This window comes from Canis lupus, chromosome 6, assembly GCF_048164855.1.
Source record: "Canis lupus baileyi chromosome 6, mCanLup2.hap1, whole genome shotgun sequence".
In the NCBI taxonomy this organism is placed as follows: domain Eukaryota; kingdom Metazoa; phylum Chordata; class Mammalia; order Carnivora; family Canidae; genus Canis; species Canis lupus.
Genome location: NC_132843.1, coordinates 71,808,462 through 71,825,388, shown reverse-complemented (window position 1 = coordinate 71,825,388; position 16,927 = coordinate 71,808,462). Strand labels below are relative to the sequence as shown.

At 38.6% G+C, this 16,927-nt stretch overlaps 2 pseudogenes; both read right to left on the bottom strand.

Moving 5' to 3' along the window:
• Positions 1-16,927, bottom strand: part of LOC140635891 (small ribosomal subunit protein eS4, X isoform-like) — an 83,247-nt pseudogene that overhangs the window by 10,971 nt on the left and 55,349 nt on the right.
• The window catches only part of LOC140636077 (dnaJ homolog subfamily C member 2-like), a 51,860-nt pseudogene continuing 48,811 nt past the window's right edge, over positions 13,879-16,927 (bottom strand).

Here is a 16,927-nt window from a genome sequence, read left to right as displayed (position 1 = left end):
TACAGCTCCGCAAATAGTTCATATTTAGAACAGAAATACAGAAATGACAAAGAGTTGTATTAACCTGTGAGCCAAATGCCAGAGACCAACTCCTTCAAAATTCTGAAAACTGTGATAAATGTTGCGGGCAACCGAAATTTATTCCTAGAGCCAGTAAAAGCAGAAGACCACTATTTATAGATTATGTATGCATAAAAATATGACAAATGACAGAAAATATGGAATTCCTCAAGGTCCTTTTTGCTCTTGCCTTCTTTGTAAGAATAATAGAATAATACTTGAATTGTATTCAACCTCCCAACATCATAGAGAAATTGAAGTCTAAGGTATAGGGAAAAAAATGTATTAAGAAACCATACGGCTAGTTCAAGTTAGTTCAAGCCTCCAAATCCAGCTAGATGAAACATCAGAGTAACCAGAAACTTAAGCACACAAATGAATGGTTTCCTGATTCTGTTCAAAAGGAGAAAGAAAAAATTTAAAAAAAAAACAACACTATTTAGCAAGCTAATGATGCAAATTCTGCACAGACCATAGATAGGCTATTAAGTACACAGATTGAGAGCATCTAGAAAGGAATGAGTCAACCACTGAGAGCCAGAAATGGGGGGAAAGAGAGGAACAGAAAAAAAGGTAGAGGAAGAGAGTACAGAGAAAAATTTGAAAGCCTTGGAAATGCACTAAAAAATTTACTGTATGTTTTTAATGAAAACCAATTATTGTGTAGCACATCCTCCAAAGATAACAAGTTCTAGGGGTCTTTGTGCCTTTCGAGGCCTTTGAACTACTTATAACTCTATAATTTGTAGATAATTTAGAACAGTGCAAATTAATTTTGTCCAGAGATGTACAAACGCATTTTTTTTCTGATGGAGCTTCATTTGACCTCCCCATTCCACAATGTGGAATAAACCAGTTTTGCATTTTTGAAGCAAATTCATCTCAGTATTATTGATGGCCTGTATGGCCCATTTATATCTCTGCTCTCTGGGCTGTCCTTTAAATCTGTTGTAGCATCTTATTAGTTCCCACGTTAATTAATGAGTTAAATAAAATCTTTGATTTATTTTTTATTTTATATTGTACAAGAGACATGACTTTCCCTTTAAAATATATATTCTGGGCAACCCCGGGTGGCTTAGCAGTTTAGCACTGCCTTCAGCCCAGGGCCTGATCCTGGAGACCAGGGATCGAGTCCCATGTTGGGCTCCCTGCAGGGAGCCTGCTTCTCCCTCTGCCTGTGTCTCTGTCTCTCTGTCTCTGTGTGTCTCTCATGAATAAAAAAAAAAAATCTTTTTTTTAAATAAATAAATAAATACAAAATAAAATAAAATATATATTCCCTTTTTACAGGAGGGTAGAAGGGACTTCAGGCCAAAGATGTTGTAACATCTTTTTAAAACATGGAAATGAGGAGAAACATTGTCTATTGGTAGCAGAAATAGCACGTGTACTAGTGGGGAGATGAGACTGGAAATGTAAGCAAAAATTAGGTCACTAGAAATGAAAAAATGTATTATCTTAACAGTTGGCACCAGAATTTCTCTTACAGAGGTTACTGTAATTTTCTGAGCCAATACTTAGACTGTGGCTTATTGACAGATCAAAGAGTGTGAATGTCAGCAGGCACCATGGTAAATATTTTAGAAAGTGGTTGTGTGGTCTTCCTAAAGCAAAGAAAGAAATATATTTTAGCTTCTAAACAGGGAGGGTAAAAGGAGAATCAGAGTTATGATGTGCAGTTGGAGACCTTGTAGGGTAAAAGGCCAGTAATATTGGAGTATCTAAAAGGCATTTCAAAAAAGAAATATCTAATGTTCAATTTGAAGTCATTTGAACTGAAGCAATATACATCTTTCCAAAATTAGCTTTGTGTCAGCTAATTTCAAAGCCAAATTCTATGGGCAAGGGGGCAGTGAGGGGTGGTCCTTAAATGCATTTAGAACTTACAAAGAAGCAGAATTACATATCTGAGTTGCTGCAGAAGAACTACCCACTAAAACCTGAGCCCAGAAGTAGGAGTATTCATGCAAAAGATGCAAAGACACAGAAATCTTGGAGAGAAAAGTGAATTTCCTAGGACTGAGGTGATCAAATTAGGACTCAGTGAGTAATAGGTCTACAGTGGACATATGTGTTATATAAACCAAAAACTTGAGTTTCTACTTGTTTTTGGAGATGATAGAGAGCCCCTGAGGTGACTGCATGGCAAGATAGCTGTGCTCAGAGGTTAGGGAGTGACATAAAAAAGGCAAGTCAAGTGTTTTCGGGGTTGGGAAGGCAACTAGAGAAGGGTTACAAATCACGGAGCATTTTAGTTTGTGAATGAGGAAAATTATTTTACATGACGACATTAAAAATAAACTTATGAGGGCAGCCCCAGTGGCACAGCGGTTTAACACCGCCTGCAGCCTGGGGTGTGATCCTGGAGACCTAGGATCGAGTCCCACATCAGGCTTCCTACATGGAGCCTGCTTCTCTCTCTGTCTGTGTCTCTGCCTCTCTTTCTCTCTCTCTCTCTCTCTCTCTGAATAAATAAATAAATAAATCTTTAAAAATAAAAATAATAAAAATAAACTCATGAAACCCAGGGCAGAGAGCCATGCAATGATTGACAAAGTAATGGGAAGAAGGTCAGACAGCTGTTCAGATCCCCAATTCTTGTCTCATACTTCTAGTTTCTATCAGAGAAGGTAAGTCTCTAATGACCTACCCACATATTGTCAGCATTTAAGAAATCATGTTAGCTGCTGCGCAGGGGGAAATGAGAAATGACGTGTGAGTTGCTTCCTAGGAAGTATTGACACTTTCCAGAAATGGTTTGTGGAAGGACCATCTTTCTTATCAACCACACACACTTTTGAGGATCAACGTACACTGAGATCCAGTTGACTTGGAGCTAGTTCAGTACTGAAGAACAAAGGAAAAAATAATAATAGTCTCCTGTTGGAGTTAGATCAGCATTGTGGTTGAAAGTATGAGCTTTGAAGTCAAATAGAATCAACTTGAGACTCATCTCTACCCTTTACTGGCTGTGTAATCTTGGCCAAGTCATTTAACCTCTCTGAACTTCTGTTTTCATCTATAAATGAGGGTTAATAACAGTAACTTTCTTAAGAGTATAAAGATTGAACAACACCTCCAACAATGATAATAGCTAAAAACTTAATATTTGCTACACTGTATAAAGCACTGGATTTATAGGGAACAAGCACCATTCTTGGCTCTCCTAGTGGTAAGCACTATTCTCTTTGATCTTCTTAGATGGTTCTTTCCCGATCTGAAGCTCCTCAGACACATGTGCCAGTCCATTACTTTGCTGAATACTCAAGGGGACCTGCCTCAGGCCCTAGTCACATTTCATGCGCTCAATAGCCCCATGTGGTTAACAGCAAATGTTTTGAGGAGTACAGATATGGGACATTTCCATCATCACAGGAAGTTCCCATATCTGTGTTGTTCTGGAGTCTGACTTGCCTAACTTCAAGCCTATACTCAGCCCATCAGTGCTTCTCAAAATGTATTGTGCATTGTAGATCAGCTCGGGATGTGGTCAAAATGCAGACCGTGTTTCAAGAGTTCTGGGTAGTACCCAAGGATCTTCATTTGCAAACTGATGTCAGGCAATAATAATGCTATGGGTTAGCAGACAACATTTGAGTAACACTGTGAAAGGTTTACTCTATCAAAAAAGCAACAGAAAGCCATTGAAGGATTTTAAAGAGCAGAATCATAGGAATAGATGCGCATTTTAGAAAGATCATTTCAGCTGCAATGAAAAGAATATATTAGAATGGGCTAAGCCTGAGGGCAGTGAGACCAGCTGGTGATGGTAATGAAAAATTAGGGAAGGTAGGGGATATTTATACCTTTATAGAAGGTAGAGTGGGAGCAAGTCAATCAGGCAAAAAGACAAGTTTCATGTCAGCTATCGAAAAGTCACTTGACTACTTGGGATCTTAATTCTTCTCCTTTTTGAAAATGGCATCATAGTGACCCTTTGGAGTCCTCCCTCCCTTATCACAACGATACAGAGCCCATTTTGTGTGCAATGTACTCAGAGTAATGTAAGCTTCTAGTATCCCAGGAAGAATTTCATTTTTGTCAAGTGCCTCTCTTCTAAGGGACAAAAGCTTAATGTTAATACTGTCTCATGAGCCTTTTGGTTCCCTGTGAAGCTGGAATAATCAACAAACACAACTGATCAACTCAATAAAAAGGTCAAGCATTCACTGGCTTATTGATAAACTATCTAGAGAGATAGAGTTCTTTCCTTTGAGAATTTTCCACACCATTAACATTGATAAACCAAATGCATCCTCTAGGCCACCTTGTAAGATTAAGATTCATATTTAAGAACTCTAAGGATCCATAAATCAAGACCAGTAAACAACTATGATTTAGTTTTTTTGTCAAAAGTATATAGGTGTTTTCAGCCAATTATTAGAAAAATCACTTGGGGGCAGCCTGGATGGCTCAGCGGTTTGGCACTGCCTTCAGCCCAGGGCCTGATCCTGGGGACCCGGAATCGAGTCCCACGTCAGACTCCTTGCATGGAGCCTGCTTCTTTCTCTGCCTCTGTGTGTGTGTGTGTCTCTCGTCTCTCATAAATAAATAAATAAAATCTTTTTTAAAAAAAAGAAAAGAAAAGAAAAATCACTTGAATTCAAGCATATTTTGTGTATACATTTTCCTTAGATTGTTTTTAGTTTGAAATAACTTAGTCCCAATTTTTATGAATTAGTATTATCACAATTATCATATCTAAAAATGGAAGGCAACAGATTCTCTGCTGTTGTTAAAACTGTCTTTGTTCATTCTTTCTCCAGAAGAGCTGTACCTAAACAATCTTTTAAGCACTCATAAAAATGTGAGCCTGTTTTAAGAACATTCAGTGGCTATATATTTTAATTAAATACCTGTAGAATTCATAAGAAACATAAAACTATAAATATTTTTCATACACATACATGCACATGCACATGGGCACATACACACACATATATATGTATACTATTCTAGAAAAAGAAATTAACTTTGGTGGAATATTTGTAATTCTGCCCCCTAAGAGATGAAAGATTATTTGACATCTAGAATGCATATCAGACTGTGAAATTTAGTTATAAACTTGATGAAGTTTGATACACAAGAAAGGATACCTTCCAATTTCAAAGTCAACCATAGTGAACCTGTGATCACTGGGATATCAGTTGAAATTCATTGCAGTATACTCAGAGTAGTAAATCTGAATAAAGGTGGGAGGTAGAGATTGTAGAAATAGTGCCCAAATGTTAGAATAACAAGAAGAGCCCAAGACGCATTAGATAGTAAAGGAGGAAGTCCCCCCAAGAAAATGAGTGTACTCCCCATCATTCAGACTGCATGTTAGACCTATATAACCCAAGTGTTCTCACAACCTTGAAGGCTGAAGGTCTCCTTGCAGGTGAAGTGTCCAGGTTTTGGTTTTATATCTCCGTCCATCTGTTCAGCAGATATTGAGCATGTCAGTGTGCTGCATCTCATCCTGAGGCCAAACATAGTAAGTTCATGTGCTAAAATGGAGACAAGCAAAGAAAACAAAAATTAGGTGGTAGGTTTGAGCAGAGTTCCATGGAGTACTAAGGGCTGGGAGGTCATATAGAAACAGTAGTAACACTGCTCTATGCAGTGTACACTTTCATGTGAGGCGCTGTTCTGAACCTTTAATATGCACTGACCCATTAATTCTTCACAACCTAAGAAGGAGGCACAATTTTCACCCCCACTTTATAGAGGAGGAAATGGAGGTACAGAGGTTTATGTTATCTGCCCAAGGTCACATTAAATTCCCCACAAAAACTTCAGGCTGCTTCCAGACAAATGTCTGGATCACCTCCAAGGAAGCGATAGAGATTAGTAATAATAGTAATAATAACAATATTTACTCAGTGCCAGGCATTTTTTCTAAGTGGTTTATTTATATCAACTCATTAATCCTCACAATAACACTGTTTTTGGATATTCTTTTTAAATTAATAGACTATTTTTTAGAGCAATTTGAGGTTCACAGAAAAATTATGCAGAAAGCATAGGGAGTTCCCATAGACCCTGTTTTCCCTCTTCCCTCCACCTCACCATGCACACAGTTTTCCCTATGTTTACAACATCTTGCATTAATATAGTATTTTTTTCATATTTTTTTTTCTTTTTACAACTGATGAGCCAAGGGGCACCTGATGGCTCAGTTGGTTAAGTGTCTGCCTTCAGCTCAGGTCAGGATCCCAGGGTCCGAGAATCAAGCCTCGAATTGGGTGGGGGTGGGGGTGAGGGTTCCGGCTCAGCGAGGAGCCTACTTATTTCTCTCCCTCTGCCACTCCCCCTGCTTGTTTCTCTCTCTCTCTCTCTCTCTCTCTCTCTCTCTCTGTCAAATGGATGAATAAAAATCTTTAAAAAAACAAAAAACAAAAAAAGCAATAGATGAGCCAATGCTGATACATTACTATTAAGTAAAATGGGTTTTAACAAACATGTCATGACACGTATCCACCATCACAGTATCATACAGAGGAGTTTCACTGCCCCATAATTCCCCTATGTTTCACCTATTCATCCCTCTCTTCCTATCCCTGGACCCCTGGCAACTACTGCTATGTTTGCTTTCTTCATAGTTTGTCTTTTCCAGAATATGCTATGGTTGGAATCACACAACGTGTAGATGTTTCGAGATGGCTTCTTTCACTCAGCAGTATGCATTTAGGGTCTCCCACGTCCTGTGTGGTTTGATAGCTCATTTCTTCATGTTGCTGAATACTCTTCCATTGTAATGTTGTGCCAGTGTGCTTATTTGCCCACTATTGAACATCTTTGGTTGCTTCCACGTTTTGGCAATTATGAATAAAGCTGCCCTAAACACTCATGCACAAGTTTTTGTGTGGACATAAGTTTTCCACTTATTTGAGTCCATGTTGAAGAGTACGGTTGCTAGACCATATGCTAAGAATGTGACCTTTATAAGAAATCACCAAACTGTCTTCCAAAGTGGCTGTACCGTTTTTGCGTTTCCATAAGCAATAAATGAGAGTTCCTGGCGCTCCACATCCTTCCCAGTATTTGGGGTTATCGATGTTTTGGATTTTAGCTATTCCAATAGGGACGTGGTGGTATGTTATTGTTGTTTTCACTTGCAATTTCCTAATGATGTATGTCGTTGAGCATCGTTTTATACGCTTATTTGCCATCTGTCCAGATCTCTCGCCTATGTTAACTGGGTTAAGAACTCCATTTTCAGATGAGGAAACCAAGGCACAGAAAGGTTCCACAAGTTGCCCAGGCTTACACGGTGGGCATTTGAGCCCAGTCAGGAGGGCTTAGAGCCCACAGTCATAATCACTATTCTGTAATACCTTCAGGGTACAGGTTTGGAGCTAAAAAACCTGGGTCTCCGGGCTGGCTGTGCAATGTAGGTGATATCTAACCCCAAGTAAATTATTTAATCTGCCCAAGCCTCAGTTTCTTTTATAATATGAGGAGAACAAGTTTCAGTGTTGCTGTTAGGATTAAATGAAACAAATTAGAGAAAGTGCTGAACTTGTTCTCAGAACATAGCAGCTGCCAATAAATGGTAGCTATTATTAGCCAAATGCCACATGAAAGAGTGAGAGATGCCTGCTGTAGCCATAAGAATTAGCACCTGCCTGGAAACTAAAATAGATCAGTCTGGGGCTTTAAATTCTATAGAAAATCAGACATTTCTTGGTGAGGTTTCCATGAACGGTTGTCAGCTGACACACCAACTCCTTACACCTAGCACACATGAAGGAATAAAGGGGACTCCAGTCTCTTAATAGAAGAATAGAATTTCACTGCATTCAATTCCCTTTTCCTGTTCATCTCGCCCTTCTGATGGCCCTGCAAAACAAAACAAAACAAAGTCACAGTTGTATTAACCTTGCAGCTAACGAAGCATGCCTATAACCAGATGCAGCCTGCATGCCTCCCCAGAAACTAGAATGGTGGCAAAGAAAGGAAAACAAGCAATTGCACCCTGTGTGTGAATGACTGTCAGAAGCTGCCAGGATCCTCCGAAACCCCAGGAGCTGTGAATGCCCTCGTGGCCATATTCCTCAGGGGTTGGTTCCCAAACCTGGTTCATCACCAGAATCTTCTGAGGTGCTTTGAAAAAGAATAGATCCCTATGTGTTCAGTTTAGACTTGACTGAGTCAGGATCTCCTAGGGGTTGATGAAAGAAAGGGATTCTGATACATATACCTTTAAAAGTTCTGAGGTGCTCCAGTGGTCAGAACTGCTGATATAATCTCTTTCTCATCTGAAGTTTGGAATCTGTGTGTGTCTGTGTGTGTGTGTGTGTGAGAGAGAGAGAGACAGAGACAGAGACAGAGACAGAGAGCTAGGGAGAGGAATAAAGAGAAAGCAAGTAAGCACTGTGGGAAAACAGCATTATGGGATGTCAGACCTTTACAACTACAATTTATCGCACTTTATCAATACAAGTAGGTGCAAACGGATTCAGAAGTAACTGAAATTGTTTTCTAACAAAGGTGATCAAAAGCAGACTCCCAGTTCAAAGAAGAAAAAAAATGTTAAAATCTGATCTTTAGACCTCTCACTTTATTCTGATGTTGTAGCATTTTTAGAAGATCTTTATAGAATGACCCTTAACTAATTTGGATAGCCTTTTTCCCGTGAGAGTTAATAAAGTTGAATAATTTAAATACTTGGAATCAAAATCTAAGTGCTTTCTTTTAGGTTTTCAAGTTTCCAGAATTTTAATGAGTTGACAAGAAAGTTGCATTCAGTATGACAACAAAAAAGGCTTAGAAGAAATCCAGTATCATGGGCTTAACCCATTATTAAAACTCCACAAATACTTTGATTTTTACTTTTAAAGTTTTATCTTTTGATTTTCATTTATTTATTCAATAAGGTTTCTTTTGAGTACTCTTACTATGGCATACCACTGATTTGGATGGTACTATTATAAAGAGGAGGTCACCACATAAAAAGAGATGGAAAGTTGGGAGGCAGCTAAACTAAGAGAGAAAAGAAACTAACATTTTAATGAGCAATTATTCAGTGCCAGTCTCATTTATATACAGTATTCTATTTAATACAGCAATCTGATGACATAATTTGATCACTTAGAATCAAAAGCAGCAAATTTCCTAAACCTGTGTTAAACAGTCTTAGAACTGGACATATCTTCCTGCCCCTGTGTTAGACAATATTGAAAAGAACAAAAATGACCTAACTGCTTGCCCCTAGAAGATAAGACTGTGAACCAACTAAAATGGGTTAATTCCAACATTAACTGCATGCTTGCTTCATCAGGCCCACCAAACCAAAGTGACTGTCATAATTTCTGCCCCCCTCAACTACTTCTCCACCTGAAATGCTCTCCAGCCTATCTAAATTCTATAAATAAATCCTCCCCTGACTTCTCCCTTCTGAGATATGACTGTCAAGATGATGTTCACACCCTTATGGCAAATCCAATCCACACAGATTTGTTTGATCAATAGGTCTTGTTTTGTTTTGTTTTTCCAGTGGCCTTTTGGGGAGCAACAGTCAATATCACTATTCTTCGATGAAGAAATTTGCCCAAACTCATCAGCTATCATGAACTTTCTTGAAGAGTGAAGTGTTAAAGGCAGCTGTGACTGACTCTGAAATTCACATTCTATTCACTGGTGTGCATATGTGCTAGCTGAGGTAAAGGACACACAGGTTTTTACTGTATATCCTCAGATGCTCTCAAGCAAGCAACTTTAGAGAACAGCATCATTAAAAGTGGCAATCTGTAAATGCAGGGGAAATTCAAGTCCTTAGATCAAGTCGAGATATATTTACTGCCATCTGCTCTTCACAGTGACACGGCAATAAAATGCATAAATAAATGACTCACAGACCATAAGAGAGTTGCCTAAATAATTCCCCAAAACATTTGCAAACAAATAAGAACTGGAAGTCTAACTATTGATCGATAACAATAATTAAAGCTTAAAATTTTGTGCATCATCCTAAAAAGATTATGTAAGCCCTCCTTTGTCAATGTTCAATCTGCTCATAATCAGACTTTTGGAGCCTAAGCATTGAATGGGTATTGAAAATATAAATCATCAAAAATGTAAGCAGTATTTCAGTTTCAGACGTGTTGAAGAAAATGTGTTGACTTCACAATGGAACAAGGTGAACAGAGGAGCTCTGTTGGAGAAGACGGAGTTTCTAGTCAGTGGTCCCAGACAGTTTGATTAGCTCTGCAAGGAGGTAAAGAGGCGAACATCCTAATGGCAGAATGGCATGAAGGGAAACAATAAACCATTTACCAGAAAATATAAGGTATGTTCTAGATATGCTGGCTAAGGGCTCCCAGCTCAGCGAGGGGAGGTTCTAGGGTTAGGGTAAAAAGTTGGGGTCAGGCCATGGTGGGTACTGACATTCTGCTATTAAGGGGGGTCCAGATGGACACAGGCTGGATGGGGGTACAAGGTGGGGAGTGGGGTGAGGGGTATAGTATAAGAAATTTCCATAGAGGGTGCCTGAGGGACTCAGTTAAAGACAGTTAATCTGTCTTTGGCTCAGGTCATGATCTGGGAGTCCTGGGATGGAGCCCAGTGTTAGTGTCCCTGCTCAGTGGGGAGTCTGCTTCTCTCTATCCCTCTGCCCCTCCCCCACCATGTGCATGCTCTCTCTCAAATACATAAATTTTCCTCTTTAGAAAAAAAAAAAAGAAATTGTCACAGCAGGGAAGGTTTCTCTCAACACCTGGCAGGGAGTTGCACCATGGCATTACCATCCTTAACATTGAAAAATGCAAATCGTACTGTTGAATGAATTAATAACAACAGCTAATACTTTCAGGTAGCACTTGTTTTGTGCCAGGCAGTACTCTAAGCACTGTACATACTAACTCATTTAAAGTTTACCCTGTGAGCACCTATGAGATAGGCACCGTAATTATCCTTGTTTTACGTATGAGGACATTGAGGCACAGAGAGATTAATGACTTGTCCCGGTCTTACAGCTAGTAAATGACAGAGCCAGGATGAATCTATCAATCAACTAACTGACAATCCAACCACTTGTGATGTTCTGTCTTAGCAGGCAGAAACACACGCTTTTTTCTACTCTAAATGTAAAAATTTACTCTACACTCAACGGTCGACTTCAGACTTCAGTATTGAGTACTCAGTACTCATATGGGATGTAGGCTTCTCCCCTTGCTAAGTGGCATTTTGTACTTATATATCACTTACAAGGCACAACATTTCTTGGATTTTATCTGCCATTTCATTAAAATAACCTGGGATGTCTTACGTAAACTGTGCTCTTTTAAAGTGTCTTTAGGTTAGTTGACCAAAACTGATTTGCTCTTTTCTTTTTTTTCTTCTTTTTTTTCTGATTTGTTATTTTCTTTTCCTTTTCAGAATTATAATTAGTGATTTTAAGAATTATTTTTAATTTTTATATTTGGCATAAGTATTTTAGTCCTGGAACAATCTCAAACTTACAGAAAAGTTGCAAGTAGAATCCAAAGATGTGGGATCGCTGAGTGAAGTAAGTCAGTCGGAGAAGGACAAACATTATATGTTCTCATTCATTTGGGGAATATAAATAATAGTGAAAGGGAAAATAAGGGAAGGGAGAAGAAATGTGTGGGAAATATCAGAAAGGGAGACAGAACGTAAAGACTGCTAACTCTGGGAAACGAACTAGGGGTGGTAGAAGGGGAGGAGGGCGGGGGGTGGGAGTGAATGGGTGACGGGCACTGGGTGTTATTCTGTATGTTAGTAAATTGAACACCAATAAAAAAAAAAAAGAAAAAAAAGAAAAAAAAAAAAGATGAAACTAATGACGTGCTATAAAAAAAAAAAAAACAAAGATGTGGGATCCCTGGGTGGTTCAGCAGTTTAGCGCCTGCCTTCAGCTCAGGGCATGATCCTGGAGTCCCAGGATCGAATCCCGCATCAGGCTCCCTGCATGGAGCCTGCTTCTCTCTCTGCCTATGTCTCTGCCTCTCTCTCTCTCTCTCTCTCTCTCTCTGTGTGTCTCTCATGAATAAATAAATAAAATCTTTTAAAAAAAAATCCAAAGATGTTTTCTTCCTGAACCATTTGAGAATAAGTTGCCAACCTGATGCCCCATCACCCTGTAAATGCTTTGTTTCCTACAAACAAGAACATCCCCCTACAGTCCACAAAATAACCATCATGATCGAAAGTTAACTCTGACACCACATTGCAATTTAATCCTCAGATCCCAATTGTCCCATGATGTGTTTTATAGATCCAATTCCCAATTACACATTGCATCGAGGTGTCCTGTTTCTAGTCTCCTGTCTTATTTTTACTTTCATGGCCTTGACACATTTGAAAATGATAGGCCAGTTATTTTATAGAATGTCTCCATTTAGAGTTGTCTGATGTTTTCTCCTGATTAAATTCAGGTTATGTATCTTTGGTAGGAATATTGCAGAAACAATATTGCCATCTTCTTATTGCATTCTTAAGTGGTGCAGATTTTCATTTGTTCCTTTATGGAGAATGTGTGCTTTAACTATTTGATTTCAACGGTGTCTGCCAAGCTTCCCCACTGCAAGCTTGCTCTTCTCTTTATAATTAATAAATATTTTGCTTAGGGGCACTTTATTTTATTTATTTTGGGGGAGCACTTTAAAACAATGTGAATATCCCATTCTTCATCAGATCCTTCAATTAATTTATATCAGCATGGACTATGATTTTCTATTATGTTCAGTGGGTTACTATCTCTTAGATAATAGACAATATCTTTCTGAGACTCAAACTGATCAGTGGGATCTCTTTCAAGCTGGCTTCTGTGTCCTTTTGCTGTTGCTGCATTACTTCTTATTTATATTTTATAAATAAATAAAATTGAGGTATGATTAACATGTAGCAATGTGTTAATTTCAAGTGTACAACATAATGATTTGATATTCATCTACACTGTGAAATAATCACAATAAGTCTAGTTTAACATCCATCACCATGCATAGTTACCATGAAAATTGTGTGTGATGAGAACTTTTAAGATCTACTCCCTTAGCAAATTTCAATACAGTATGATTAACTACAGCCACCATGCTACATTACAGCCCCATGACTTATTTATTTTATAACTGGAGGTTGGTACCTTTTGTACCTTTTGACCTCCTTCACCCACTTCACCTATCTCCACCCCTCACCTCTGACAACTGCCCATGTCTTCTTCTCTGTATCCATGAGCTTGGTTTTTCATTTGGTGTGGGGGCTTTATAGATTCCACATATAAGTGAGCTCATAAGTGAGATCAGGGAACCCTGGGTGGCGCAGCGGTTTGGCGCCTGCCTTTGGCCCAGGGCGCGATCCTGGAGACCCGGGATCGAGTCCCACGTCGGGCTCCCGGTGCATGGAGCCTGCTTCTCCCTCTGCCTGTGTCTCTGCCTCTCTCTCTCTCTCTCTGTTACTATCATAAATAAATAAAAATTTTTTTAAAAAGTGAGATCATTTCTATTTCTCTGACTTATTTCACTTAGCATAATACCCTCAAATTCCATTCATGTTGTCGCAAATGACAAGACTTCATTCTTTTATTTTTTTAAGATTTATTTATTTGACAGGAGACAAAGAAAGAGAGACAGAGAGTGGCAGTGAGGGGTAGAGAGGGAGAGAGTCTTAAGCAGACTCTGAGTCTGAGGCACAGCTCCATCTCACCACCCAAGTTCACAACCTGAGCTAAAACCAAGAGTCAGACCTTTAACCAACTGAGCCCCCCAGGTGCCGTAAGCCTTTGTATTTTTTTTTATGGCTGATAATAATCCATTGTATATATACACCACATTTTCTCTCTCTTTTTTTTTTTTTACAGTATTTTCAGCTTTATTATAAAAATGCACACACAACAAAAATTGTAAGCCATTTCTTGGCTCTACTTGCATTCAGCACTTGCATTTGAGTAGTTGTCTTTGCTTTTATCATCTCAACAATGCCTTATATCGTTTCATGCAGTCCTTCTTTGTCCTATCAGGCACTGTCTCTGCTATGTTTTTCCTATCTCTCAGGTGTATTTACTGGGTATGTTTTCAAAGCTTGTTCCAAAAGCTTCCGTTCTACTCTTGTCCAAGGGGTGAGATCTGGGTGGAGACCTCCAATAGTTCAGAAGGTGTTGCATTGTCTGCTTGAGGCACCATTCCGTGTTCCTTTTAGTATTTATCAAAAGCCTTTTTCTTTATCTCATCTTTCTGATGAAGGTCACATTTTTGAAGACTCTATGATCTTTGGAAGGTCTCCTAACTCCAGAAGAACATAGCTTAATGTAATTAGCAATACCTTCCCATCCTGAATCTCTTCTAGCAGGAAAGAGGTTCAATGAATTAGTAATTGCGTATCAACTTTTGGCTAATTTTTACCATTTCCACTTTGCCAGTTGCTTTGTCTGCGTTCTTAGATGCAGTCGCATATGAGCTTCAGGTTCCTCTTTCTGTTCTAACTTGTTCATTTATTTCTTCTGTTTTTTTTCTGGAGCAAACTTTCCTACTTCTTTAGTAGATGGTGTGAGTGTTTCTTTCAAATGCTGTAAGCTTGCTAGTTCAAGCCAATCACAAATTTTTTCCACTTCTTGCATCATTATAAGCTGCTCTGCCTCATTGTCAGAAAAGTGATTCCGGGTCTTACGTGAATTTCGAAGTTTTTGCCTTTCCTTTTTATTGGCTTTTTTTCTGGATATCTTTTTCCTTCTTAGTCAGTAATTCTTGTTAACTTTCTCCCCCCTCTTTCTCTTTAGCTAACCAGACAGCTTCTAGTTCAGCTTCCCCCTCTTTCTCTTTAGCTAACCAGACAGCTTCTAGCTTGTCCTTGTTTTTCTTTAGCTTTTTGCTCCTTCCATTTTGCTTCTGCTTTGGCTTTCTTTTCTGCTTCTCCTGTGGCTTCTTCTTCCTTATTTTTTTTTTTTATCCTTGGATCACAGCTACATGCATTATCAATTAATGTTCTTTTTTCTGTTCATTTCTTTTTTCTTCTGAGCCCTTATTGCTCTGCAATATTCTGCTTTTTCTTCTTCAACAAAATACGAAAACTCTCTCCAAGAATCAAACTTATACAAGAAAAAATAAAATGCATCTATATCTTCAAATGAATTCCAACCAAATTTAGGGATTTTATTATTATTATTATTATTGTTATTATTATTATTATTTTATTTAACCATCTGGAATTCCTTTCAAATACTGGGGAAAACATATCAAAGAAAGTGTCCTTTGCTTCACTTTTGGAAGGAACCCAGTTATCAAAAGTAGGATCTGCACTGTGGAATGCTTATCTTTTCACTGGATCAGATAGCATTTCATAAGCCTTAGTTATGCAAGTGAAGTCAGCCTTATCTCTTTCTTTATTGGTTTGCCAGCTGCTTTCCATTTGTCTGGGTGATGTTTTAAAACCACTGCTTTATCTTCCAGTCTTTGAGATCAAGTGTTTTCAACATGGGAAACTCTCTAACTGCAATTCTTCATCTTCTGATCCTTCTGATCCTTCTGATAACTCTTTTTTATCCTCCAGTTCCTGAAAAGAGGCAGGAACATTTCTGTCTCTCCTCTTAACAAAAGCTTCAAACCATGTTCCCAGAGGTTCAACCTGATGGGGTGTTGAGGCAGAGGTCAGAGTATGGGGGACGGTGGTGCTGTGGCTATCTGCAGCACTAGGCAGGAGCAGCACGAGGGCACCAAGCTACACCACATTTTCTTTATCCATTCTTCCATAGATGGACACTTAGATTCTTTTCATGCTGCCATGAATTTGGGGATGAATATCTTTTCAAGTTAGTGTTTTCATTTTCTTCAGGTAAATACCCAGAAAAGGAATTGCTGGATCATATGGTAGCTCTATTTTTTCATTTTTTTTTTTTTGCAGAAACTTCATACTGTTTTCCATAGTGGCTGCACCAATTTATATTCCCACCAACAGTATACAAGAGTTGCCTATTCTCCATATCTTTACCAATGTTTATTATCTCCTGTCTCTTTCATAATAGCCGTTCTAACAGGTGTGAGGTGATATCATTGGGATTTTGATCTGCATTTTCCTGATAATTAGTGATGTTAAGCAACAGGTATGGGTACATTATATATTTGCCATCTGTATGTCTTTTTTAGAGAAATGTATATTCAGATCTTCTGCCCATTTTTTTTTATCAGATTGTTTTTTGCTATTGAGTTGCATGAGCTCTTTACATATTTTGGATATTAGCTGCTTACCAGATACATGATTTGCAAATATTTTCTCCCATTCAGCAGGTTTCCTTTTCATTTTGTTGATGGTTTCCTTTGCTGTGCCTGTATCCCTTTGACACGGTCCTTCATTCCTAGACACTTATTCTCTGGCTCAACAGGATGTCCCAAAAGTTTTGACTGAGCCCTGGAATGTCATCTCTAGAAAGCTCTGATACTTTTTAATAGAAAATGACATTTAGAAGCCTGGGTGAAAAGTGTGCTCATTGCTGCTGGGGTGGGAAAAGGATGCTACTGCAAGGCCATCATACATACACATTGCACATTGATATCTATTTATTTATTTTATTAATTTAAATTATTATATTTATTGAAATCATGAGTTCATGCAGATACAACCAATTCCAACCTAACATGACAGTGTTCATTCTAGTTTTCTCCCTTTCCATTAGATAGTGAAATCATGACTCCCTCTTCTTTTGATATCTTTATCTTTGCAATTACATTCCCCCACCTTGTTTGTAATCCATTTCCCATTATTGCCACCATGCTTTCCATATATAGACAATGTCTATTCTGCTCAGGCTCTGAAACTTCATGGCCAGGCTTCTCTATACACATGATGCTCTTTTCACCGAATTTGGGCTCTACACTGCTCTAGGGTTCCCCACCACGTGAATGCTCTCCTTACCCAGCTTGGGTCTAACACC